Source organism: Alexandromys fortis, unplaced genomic scaffold (genome assembly GCF_014885135.2).
Source record: "Alexandromys fortis isolate MF-2015 unplaced genomic scaffold, M_Fortis_MF-2015_v1.1 scaffold_12, whole genome shotgun sequence".
NCBI classification, from domain to species: domain Eukaryota; kingdom Metazoa; phylum Chordata; class Mammalia; order Rodentia; family Cricetidae; genus Alexandromys; species Alexandromys fortis.
The window spans coordinates 7,740,017-7,752,152 of NW_026067937.1; positions in this window are offsets into that span (position 1 = coordinate 7,740,017).

Below are 12,136 nucleotides of genomic sequence, written 5' to 3' on the forward strand. Positions count from 1 at the left end.
ATTCACGCACACGTGGACGTATGCACACCTGCAGTAACCCTGTAAAAAACACAGTGCTCTTATGCATATAGTTTCTTTCCTGTTTGTAGAGAAGTACGGGCTCGGTACTATAATCAGCCTTACCAGACAGTGAAGCCAAAGCATTTAGGGTTCTTAGTGACTTTCATGTGGTCCCCAGGAGAGCTCTGGTGTGAAGAACAGGTGGTTAGGAAGGGACTGGAAGGCAGGAAGGCATATGAAAGTATTGCCTCCCTCAGGGCTGCCTGTCTCGCACATGCTCTCCGTGTACTCTTTCCTTGGGTCTCTCGCTCTGGGAACTCAACTCAACGTTGAGGCTCATGCAGCAAGGCACTGAGGCCTGCAAACACCGCCTTCCTCAGGGGCAGAAGTTCCAGCCTCTAGGGAGTCTGAAAGTAGTAGTAGCCGAACCAACTGCTGGACTGCAACCTTCTTATTTGTCGACTCTGAAATCTGCCTCACAGGCTCAGGCTTTGACCACTTGGTCCCCAGCTTCTGGGACTGTTTTGAATGTTGTGGAATTTAGGAAATGGGACCTGTCTATCGAGTGTCACTGTTGGCAGGCCTTTGAGAGCTGTACTGCTTCTGGTTCTGGCCCGTATGCTTGGTGTCCTGTCTGCTAGCATGTAAGGAGCCTTGCCTGGATATTACTGCCACCCTGCTCTGCCGTGTTAAAGTACAACTTCTGAAACCACGAGCAGAAATGAACCTTCCTCCTCTGAGTCGTTCCTGCACAGTATTGTGTCACAGTGACAAACAGTGACCAACACAAACGTCTTAGGAGATCTGAGGCAGAGCCACTCAGCCGAGCCATTCCAGGATTTCTGGCCTTGAAATAATGCATACAGTTTTAAGTGTGACCTTTTCACACCCTGGTTCAAAGCGGCTGCCGGCTGTGAGCTCTGGCACAAGACACTAATCACTGCTTGCCTGCGCTAGGGGAGGCTCACATCCCAGTGAAGCAAAAACTGTGGTCAGAACAGCCACCTCCACAGGCATGTGTGGAGCTCTCTTTGCTGCAAGATGGGAAGTGACTCCAATTTTAAGAATGGGCTTCCAGAACTAAGAAAAACCCAGAAACCTGTGAAGGAGGGAGCTGGTCTTTCCTGATACCTGACTTTAAAGATACTCATTCTTCCCTGAATAAACACAGCTAGGTGAAGAGTTAGTTATCAGTGAAAGGTGGATGCACCGAGGGTATGGACCATGCCGGGGATATGGATGCATGCCATTGCGGTGTGTGGGCAGCCTCAGCAGCCACTGCAGGTGTCAGAGCAGTCTCCTCCCCCACTGGAGTTCCAGATGCTGCTAACTAAACTTCTACCCATACGTGAGGGAATTGGAAGTGCTCGGAGCTTGGCTGGAGATGCTGTGGACTGTGCCAGATATCAGCATGATAAAATGTCAGTTAAAAGGCTTCCAAAAATTCTAAACTTGGAAGCTGAGCAGCTGTGGGAATAAGGGCAGACATGCTTGTTATAGACTGTCCTGCACCGAAATCTACCAGACTGAATGTTGGCTTTGAATAGATTAATTTCTCTGTTTTATTTATTTCCTGTGAAAAGTGCATCTTGACAGAGATCTTTATGCATACACTGTAAGTTACCAAACTATCATGGATTTCATTTATTTATTAGGACATACAATTAAAATGTAAATTAAAACAGTCTGGCTTTATCTCTGCTGCTGTGATAATAACGCTGACAGAAAGCAGCACACAGGAAGAAAGGATTTGACTTACAGTTCCTAGTATCAGCGCATCACTGAAGCAGGAGCTCGAGACCCTGTTCATACCAGCATGCTCAGGAGCCCAGCGGGAAACAAAGGCACCCAAGCTGTTTGTTTGCTGCTTATGCTCAGCTGGCCTTCATCTCACTTACACCTTTCAGTGTCCAGCCCATGAAAAGGTGCTGCCCACATTGAGATGGGTCATCCCATCTCAATTAACAACTAAGGCAACCTCCCGGAGATATGCACCCAGGCTAACCCCGGCTAACCCAACCGAAGTAACTCTTCCCTTGAGACTCCCTTCTCAGATGGATTACTGGCTGTAACATGTTGATATCTAAAAATTAACCAGCACAATTACTTAGGTTAAAAACCCACACTGTCTAGTTTCAAAACATTGGAGGGGGGTGCCAAAGCATGGAAGTTAACTACAAAGTAAGTGGCTGTAAGTCAGAATATTGGCTAGAGTTTGTTTGTGTTTATGAAAACTAAGCTTTGAGGATCATAAGATGACCACAACAGTTCTTTTTACTCTAACATCTTTGAAAGCTGGAAAGGGAAGAGGAGAGAGACGCTGAGGATTTCACATGTATTGAAAATGGCCTGTAAGCAATAGATCACGCTTGGGGCACTGTCCCCTGTTTCCCACTATAGAAACCATGGATTGAATGCTCCTGTGTCTTTTCCATGTCCGAAATGGCCTGGTTGCTAAGATTAGTGAGGTCCAGAGCTCACCATGGCCTCATTTTTCATCCGCTGTCCCCGGGAGTAACACAGAAGCAGCTGGCAACACAACAGTATTGTCCCTGTGTTTGTACACAGGCCCCCTTTGTTCCCGCATGCACAGAGCAGCGGCTGTGACAATAGCCTGAGCATCACTGTATCCTCCTTCTCCAGTGTTGCACTTGTTTATCAGTTCTGGGATTGGCGAAACTATGATTTCCTGCTAGAAGGGGGCAGGTTGTCCAATTCTCTTCCATTTCCCCCAATCTTCAGGGTCAGAGTGGTGAGTGAGGCCCAGGGAGATCTGGACTGCCAAAATGTCACCACTTCAAGAGACTGGCAGGGCAGGATGCTTCGTCTCTCCTGTGCAAGGTAGGAACCACCCTGGGAGAAGGAACCAGACAAGTAACTTGGAGAGAGGCTGAGAGCCTAGGGCGGGGCCACTGCAGGCAGGGGCTGAGTGTGTAGCCCAAGGAGGATGGGGCTCCGGGTTGGAGACAGACACCTCTGGCTCACACACAGGGAAAAGCAACTGTGGTCAGGTTTGACAGCCTCCCAACAGGGAAGCAGACCTAGTCTGCGCTACCCGTGGGCTTCACATATAAGCATGTAACCAATGTTGAATAAAAAATATCATTTATATTTCATCTGTCCTGAGCATGCAGAGACATTTTTCCTTGTTTTCTAAGCAACACAGAACATAAAGTTACCGAACCTTTATGTTGTACCAGATAGGGCGGCAATCTAGTGATGACCATAATATATGGAAGATATGTACATCTTATGGAAAAGGCTTTATCAATTTTTAAAACAAGGGCTTTGTGCATTCTCAGATTCTGGTGTCTCCGAGGGTCCTGACTCCAATCCTCTGATGATAATTAGGGGGAAGCTATGCCTTTTAAAACATTTTTAAAGATTTATTCATTTCATTTCATGCATAAGGATGTTTTGCCTTCTTATGTGGCATGTTCTGACCAATGGCAACATTATCTCCAAACTGAAACATATGCTCCAAAAAGGGGGTTGGAGAGAGGTAAACAGGTGGTCACAGTATCCAGGAAGAATGGAAGCTTGGAAGATTCTTGGGGCCCCCACCAACAGTGTAAGAGGAAGTAAACACCTAATGCCTCTGAGACCTGTGAGTGACCAGAATCTCCAGGGACATGGAGGTTTATCAAAGTAACCATTTCTAAAGAGCAGTTGTTATTGCTAAGATCTTACTGTATATACCATGTATGTATAGACTTTATTAATCTTACTGTATATACCATGTACTGTAGACATTGCTTTATTATCTTACTGTATATACCATGTACATATAGACATACCTTATCTTACTGTATATACCATGTACATAAAGACATACTTTATCTTACTGTATATACCATGTACATATAGGCGTTACTTTGTCTTACTGTATATACCATGTACATATAGACGTTACTTTATCACAGTGCTAATTGCAATAACATCAAACACTTACACAGTCGTGCTTCCCATTCCTGCAGAACTCAAGCCCAGGAAGTCTGGTTTTAGGATCTGGTCTCCATCAGGAGCTCCTCGTGCTGCCAATACACTGAGACCATGACAGCATTTCGTTCTGAGAGGCCTTGCAGTGTCAGGGTGTCAGGGTACGTCTCGGTACTGAGTCCTTTGCCCTGGTTAGATGCTGTCTTTAAGAGTTTTGCATTTCTTTCCTCTTCTATTCTAGAGGATAACCTAGTCAAGTAGGTGCTATATTACCCCAATTTAATAGATAAGGAGATAGAGGCGTAGACAAGTGAAATCTTCCATGCAAGGTCACATGACCTTTAAATAGGGAGGTCAGATTTGAACTCGGTTCTCACTGGAGCATTACGTGACTATGAGGCTTGCCCAGCTTCCCTGCTGGCTGGGAGTCAGTGTCCCTCAATGGACTGGTGTGTTAGAGGGTGGCATTTACGCCTGGCTTTATAGGATTCCTGCACCCAAACTGTGCAGCTGGAAGACTGAGCAGATGTGAAATGACTGACCTGCAGCCGTCAACTTTGAGCAAAGCCGGACTCTTCGACAGTGACAGGGAGGGAACGGTAATGACTGTGAGGGACGATGCCTCGTGCTTGGCTGTAGGTGGACTGAGGAACTGTATACGTAAGATCATAAGTTTGTTTATGTATTAAACAGACGGGACACGGGGAGCATATTCAGGAAGACACCTGTAATTCTGCCCACCTCTCTGTCTAATTCTTCTCTGTAGGCCCCATTGTTGTCCTAGGATAAAAGTTAAAGATAAAGTAATTCTCCTGGATGACCTTCAGAAACCAAAAGTTTCCTACTTTTTTAAGTTTTTTATTTCTTTTTTATTTTCTTTCATTTTTTACCCCCCCAAAGCAGGTTTCTGTGTAACAGCCCTTGCTGTCCTAGAACTCACTCTGTAGACCAGGCTGGTCTTGAACTCACAGTGATCCACCTGCTTCTGCCTCCCAAGTGCTGGGGTTAAAGACCTGTGCCACCACCACCAGGCTCCTTACTTAGAATTTTAACATGAAGTCGCTTAAAAAAATGATATTCTCAGTCCTGTGGGGGAATGCCAGACTTCCAGCACCATCTGGAGTGGTGACCTCCCCACCACTTCCCATGGAGGGGAAGCAGAAAAGCCACCCAAGTTTCAGCTTGGTTCATAGTATGGTGTGTTAGTTAACATTCTGCTACTTGGACAAATACTTGAACGGATCAGTTTTTAAGGAACCAAGTTTCATTTTGGCCCATACTTTTGTGGGGTTCCTCATGGCAGAAACACACAGTAGAGGCAATCTGTTCCTTTCCCAGCAGCAGGAAAGCAAAGAGGAGAGATGTTTTAGTTGGGGTTCTCGGANATCAGGGTTTATTAAGTCAGGCTGAAAGAGTAATGGCGGTCAAATCACACCCGAGTCATGGGGAACCCGGTAGTTCCTAGGTCCTTGACGTATGAACTGACAGTATGACCACTCCATGACTTGGCTAAGGAGAAGCTTTTTACTGTAGCCAAGAGGGAGAGAGAAGCCAGAGACATCTGGAAGAATCTAGAGCAGAGTGAGAAAGCTGTAGATCAAACGTGGTAACCTCACCATGAGAGAAACAGAAATGAGAGAAGCAGAAGCAGATCAGGAGATCCAAGCAGGGAGGGGACAGGAGAGGAGAGAGGGAGAGAGAGGTACCGGAGTGGGGAGGGGCAGGAGGGGGTTCTAGCAAAGAAGACAAAAAGAACCACAGGCCAGAGAAAGCACATAGAGCTGAAATAGTAGGGTTATAAGAATGAGTAGCTGTGGGGAGGGAAAGCCATGAGCTGAAGTTTAGGGGAGGGGAGGAGGGGAGAAGAGCCAGGAGGCCAGCACGGACTCTGAAATGTGTACTTGTGATACTGAGTGCTCTTGGAGGCCAGCATGTGCCCTGGTATGCTATTAGATGCCACGGAAAGCCATTTGTCCCTTCTGACAGTGACAGGGAAATGGCTCTTTTGGTAGAGGGGAACCAGCTTCACAAGAAACCAAGGAATTCTGGCTTTTGTCTAACCACCAGAATTCGGGGAAATGGAGTTTCCTTTGGACCTAACACTAGAGACTGGGGTCTCAACAGTCGGAGTAGTCCCACAGTGGCTGACTCGCACTGGAAAGCAGCAGCAACTGGTAGTATCTTAGTCCATGTAGTGAGGGCCTCAGCAGTTCTTATCTGGTGCAGGAAGTCCAGAAGGTCCTCTGGTCCCGATCCCAGGAAAATAGCTTGGAAATGCTGGTTCTGCTGCTGCTGACTGCAGCACAAATCAAGGTGAGGCCAGAGGGAAGGCCGACCTGGCGAAAGGTCAGACAATCCTCCTTCTGACCACCTTTTACCCTAGGCTGCTGTCACGACCAGGCTGTATCTTCCCAGCTCTATCAAGGCTATCGGGACAGGCTTTTAGGGAAGGCTCTTTCCTCAGGTGGCTCTAATGTGTGGCAAGTTGACCTTAAAACCAACCATAACAAGAGAGGGAGAAGCTAAGTTCCAGACATCCCCATCAAGGGCACAGTCCCAGTGACCCAACTTCCTCCAGAGGCCCAGCATCCCATGGCTTCCACCCCAGTGCTGATACTACCTCAGACTGGTGACTAGGCATTTAGTATATGGTCTTTAAAGGACGCTGAACATATAGCTGGTGACACTGACTGGGCCCTAAGTTTTATCTTTTATTATGATCTGTAGGCACTTCAGAGAGTGCCCTTTTTAGTAAATTTTGAGGATCTCTGAACGCCCCAGGAAGTGGCTGCCTAAGTCTCCCTCCTTAAGCATCAGAGACAGGACTGCTACAGAACACCAGACTTGGGGAATTAAATAACTTAAATTTAGAGACTAGAAGTCCAAGGCTCAGGATAGCTCTTGCAGGTGCCTGTCTTCCCACTATGTTCATCTGCTGTGTTTTTACAAAACCCCGGTGCACACTGCTTTAGGTTCTACACTAAGGACCTCGTTATTTAACACAATCAGCTTTTAAAGTATGTATGTATGTATGTATGTATGTATGTATGTATGTATGTATGTGTGTGTGTTGCATGTGTGCCAGAGTGCATACGTGGAGACTAGAAGACAACTTGCGTGTGTGTGTGTGTGTGTGCCACAGTGTATTTGTGGAGACCAGAAGACAGCTTGCGTGTGTGTGTGTGTGTGTGTGCACGCACATGCGTGTGCGCTCCCACACCACAGTGCATATGTGGAGACCAGAAGACAAGCTGTGTGAGTCACTTTTCTCTTTCCACTGTGCAGGTTGCTGGGATTGAACTCAGGTATTTGGGTTGACAGCAAGTACAATTACCCACTGAGCCATTTTTACGGCCCATAATCAGCTTTTCAGAAGTCCTGGTTTCTTATACAGTCCTATCCTGAACTATTGGGGACAGCTTGTGAATTTGGGAAGCACACAGGTATTAATAGCTTCCTTGTTCCAAAGAGTTTCTACTACAATCCAAGCACTTGAGAGGCTGAGGCAGAACAATCGCTGTGAACTGAAGTTCAGCCTAGGTTGCAGACCCTGTTTCAAACAAACAAACAAAGCAAAACCAAATAAACAAGGAGCTATGGAGTCCACAGGTTACCCGTGGGTGTCTCAGGCTTGAGGAAAATAATCGCGGTTTACCCAGGCAAGCCCATTATTCCAGCTCGCTACCTCCTCCCTTGTTTCCCCTTTCTTTGGGTTTCTAAAGCATGATGCAGACCTATGTCCTCAGAGACATCTCAGCTCGAGGGACGCTGCATTCCTCTGAAGGGACACTGTGTTCCTCTGAAGCCACTCTTTGGGGCAATAGTTGAGTGCTGATGGTTAGAGCTGAGAGCGTACCCGTTGCTTTCCCCCAAACTCCTCCCGTCCCCCGCCAGCTGTCTCCCTTGTCCAGCCTCCTTTGTGTGCCGGAGGTGGCGATAGAAAGGGGACACGCGCTTCATGTCACTGCTGTCCTTCCTTCTGCACCCTGGAATCACCGCTTGCTTGGAATGTGCCGGCTATTCAGCTTAAACTGAGACCAAAATAGCTTCTACATCCTGCTCCCCAAACAACACCTCATTTTGATTTCACAGAGAACCCTAGGATATTATTATCCACAGATGGGAGAAGCACCTGGAACTAGCAAAGGTTAAAGAATTCACCCAAGATGGGTTTGGAGGAGGGAAGCGAAGAGTCCAGATTTAGCTCATATCCATCTACCCTTCTCTGGGCCATCAGCATCTGAGATACTTTAAGCCTTTTTTTTTTCTTTTTTGCCTGTCACAGTTAGGTGTGCACAGCATAAGCGTCCTCCTCTGGTGAGCGTTCTGAAGGTCGTGCGTGATGTCTGTGATGTAGAGATGCCGACAGGCGTGACAGGTGCAGCGTGAGATGAGTTTCTTCTTCCAGGGAGATGTCTTTGATGGTTGAAAAGCCCCTTCTCCTCCCCACAGTTTAAGTGAAAAGGCGGGAGAATGAATGGCAGTGAGGTGTCTCTTTGTCGGCGCAGATTAAAGTGATGGCGTTTACTCGGGATCTTAACGGAGGCAGAAGGGCCGTGCCATTGCTCGGTTCCTTAGGAGGCTGTAGCCTAGAGGGCTTCAAAAGTATAAAACTCTACTTAAAAACTATGCTTTTAAAAACAAACAAACAACAACAAACAAACAAACGCCATGCCTCGGAAAGGGAGGCCATGGATGTCTCTGCAGCCGTTTGGAAACATTATGCCCAGGGGATCATCTAATGGCAGTGGGGGGCTGGGTTGGGCTGGGGTGGAGCTGAGCTCCAAGCAACAGAACCTAGAGAGGCTGGGGATGCAGATGGAAGGGAGATGGGGGAGGACAGAATGCATTTTCTGTTTGTCTGTCCAGCAGTTTAGTTCATGTCATGTCAGAAGCTTTTGTGAACCCTCACCAGGAGAGGGCAGGCATTGGTAAGTGGCTATGTGCTACTCTCTGGGTTTTCAAGAGAATGTAGCTACCGGAAGGAGGGCGACTGTGGTGGCTTGAAAGAAAATGACCTCCAGAGGGATTGACACTGTTAGGAAGTGTGACTTTGTTGGAGTAGGTGTGGCCTTGTCGGAGGAAGTGTGTCACTGTGGAGGAGGGCTTTAAGGTCTCATATATGCTAAAGCCACACCCAGTGTCTCAGTCTACTTCCTGTTATCTGTGTAATCAATGTGTAGCAGCTGCTCACCCAGTGCAAATACTGATACACCCCATGAGTGTGAATTTCAGAAACACGCAGAGAAACAAGCAAAGCCACAGGAGAAAAGACAGAGTGTGGGGACCAGCGGGACCAGCCAAGGGAGGGGCACAGAAACGCCCGGAATTTCTGATCTGAACTATGGAAAGCACATGTGTTTGTGTGTGTGGATGGTGTGTGTATGTGTGTGTGTGTGTGTGCACATGTGTGTGCATGTGTGTGGATGTGTGTGTTTGTGGATAGTGTGTGTGTGTGTGGTGTGTGTATGTGTGGTGTGTGTGCATGTGTATGGTGTATGTGCATATATATGTGCATGTGTGTATGGATGATGTGTGTGTGTGGTGTGTGTGCATATGTGTGTGGATGTGTGTGTGTGTATGGTATGTGTATATGTTGTGTGTGTGTGTATGTGTGTGCATCTGTGTGTGGATGGAATAAACAGAGAATCCTTCCTAGCTGGAGAGACTGAGGCAAGGTAACTCCTCTTTCAGCAAACGTCAACAGGGCTGAGTGCTGGCGTGGAAAACAGGATGTGTTGGTGCCTCTCGAGCTGACACAGCACACAGGAAGAGCAGCGCAGGAGATTTGATGGAATGTTGGCGATTAATTGGGGGGATGTGAATGAGGACCAAGTAGTAAGTGATACTAGAGAATCGGCCATTTTAAACTCTGGTCCTAATGTTGCCTTTTAGTTGGGAGACTAGCCCTTCACTTGTGTCTTTTTGAGGATGTAAGTTGGAAGACTCATGGGGAAAAATCCATGGTGCCTGTAATTTACATAAAAATAATATTTATAGAAATAGAGAGACAAACACGTGTAAGCATTCTCAATTGCTGGGAGAGCATGAGCGTTTAGGCTTCACACTGAAAACTTAGATTCAAAGTGTCAAAGACATGGATGAGAAAGGACGTTTCTTCAAAGGCATTGATTGACACAGGCGACATAAATATCCCAGAGAAAATGCCACCTAAGCCTTGGGAGACAGGCAGCAGCGGATCAGGAATGTTCCAGGCACAGGGAAGAGTGTCTGTAGGCCTGGGGGCCCATCTTCCTAGAGTAACAGACAGACATTCAATGTCAGTGTGGAATGGGAAGCAACGGCTTAGTCACTGAAGGGTGAGTGACAGGCAGGAAGATCAGGTCCCACAAGGCTTATAGGGGTGTGTGTATGCATGCATGCCCATGTGTTTCAGGAAGTGATCTGGATTTTCTTCTCAACACACTGTAAAGAGGCGGATGGATATGTTTTTGAAACAGGCCAGCTAACAGGCATGTGGCTATAAGGACCCAGTTGTTTCAGTTCCAAACACTTAGTCTATACTACTTTGTTTAGCTTTGCTGAGCCCTTACCAACTACATGCACACTAGAATCTCTCTTTGAAGTGTAAACCAACCAAGCTCAGAAGGACCCGGTAACTTGCAGAGGTCACCGCAGGTCTGAAGGACACTGGATTCGAACTGAGGTGGCCTGACTTCAAGGCCTATGCTAAATAAGCACTGCGTTACAGTGTTACTCCAGGCCACTCAGATATCTGTATGGGGACTTGGCCAACAGTTTAGGCAGGAAGCCTTCTTGTGGAACCATCAGTCAAGGCAACTGGCAGTGGAGCCTCGCAGGAGACAAAGTAACAAAGTAACAGTGGAGACGGAGACAAAGGGGAGGGGACAGGGGAATTTCAGAGCAAGTATTCATAACTGATGTCAAAGAAGAGATCAGTTTGTTCCCCCACTGAAAACCTGAGCTTGCATAGCACTGGCCTGAGAAATGGACCAGAATAAGGGAGCACAGAAACGCTCTAATTGTTAAAATCTCAAACAAGTGCTGGCAGTCCCTTAGCGTGCTCCTCGGCCAAGTCGGGTGGCTCGTTGTGCAGTCAGCTCACGTTCCCCTTGTCCTGGCCTCTGCTAACATTCATTGGTGCAACTTGTCATTTGTACGGTGTGAGCCCTGTAATCTGCAGTTGCTGTAATACGTAGGCTATTCCTGTACCCCTGTACCCGCGGCTGATTGTCAGTCCAGGCAAACCCCAGTTCTCGGTCTCTTCTCTAATAGTTCCTCGACCTAGCAGTCGTAGCCTTAGCCTTGGATGGCATGATCACACACCTGTGTGTACTCACCAGAAGCCCTTGATCCGCGAGCCTCTTCAGAATGCTTAACCGGTATGAGAAATTAAGCAAATATTGAAAAGCGATAGAAAGAAAAGAACACGGCCATGTCTTCTAATGCTTATTGATTTGTGGGATCTTCTCAGGCATGAAAACAAGACTCAGTGCTAGTATCTTGACATTGGATGCCTGTTCCCTAGAAGAGTGGTTTATTGATTAGGTGGGGGTTCCCAGTGAACAGGATTCTTCCCGGGAAAGTAATCAGCCTTCAGAGATGGAGCTGTACTGAGACCGAATTGAACCCATTTGAAGGGCAGAGCGCTGTGGTCCAGAAGAATCAATAGCACCCTTGAAGGCCACTGAGGCCACTTTTCTGTCTCACATCAACATCTCTGAGGGTCGCTTTTACCATTCTTTTGTGCCACTAAAGGCCTCAAGATTCCTGGTTGGTTTTTCCGTGGTGGTGGAGGAGGGGGAAGGGGGAGGCAAGCACTATGCCATGTTGGGCACAGAGGACACAGGTCTGCAGAATAAAACACCGGCTCCTCTGCAGTCCCCTCTCGCCATACCTTTCTGAGAACTCTTTGGTCAGCTGCTACTACGTGCTACACACTATGTAAAGGATTGGTAACACAGCCGTGCGTAAGATGACGAAAGCCTTGCCTTCCTGTAGCTTATTTCTTCATTGATCCTTTGTGGATTTCATATCAGCTCCACTCATATTCCTGTCCCTCCATGCCTGCCCTCTGCCCTTGCAACCTTCCCCCAAAGAAAACAAAAAAACGATAAAAAATTAAAATTAAAAAACCTCTACCCCTGGAAGCTGCAATGTGCCGTGGTGTGTCTCACAGTCTGTCCATTAGTCCAGACATCTCTCCTTGCAAATG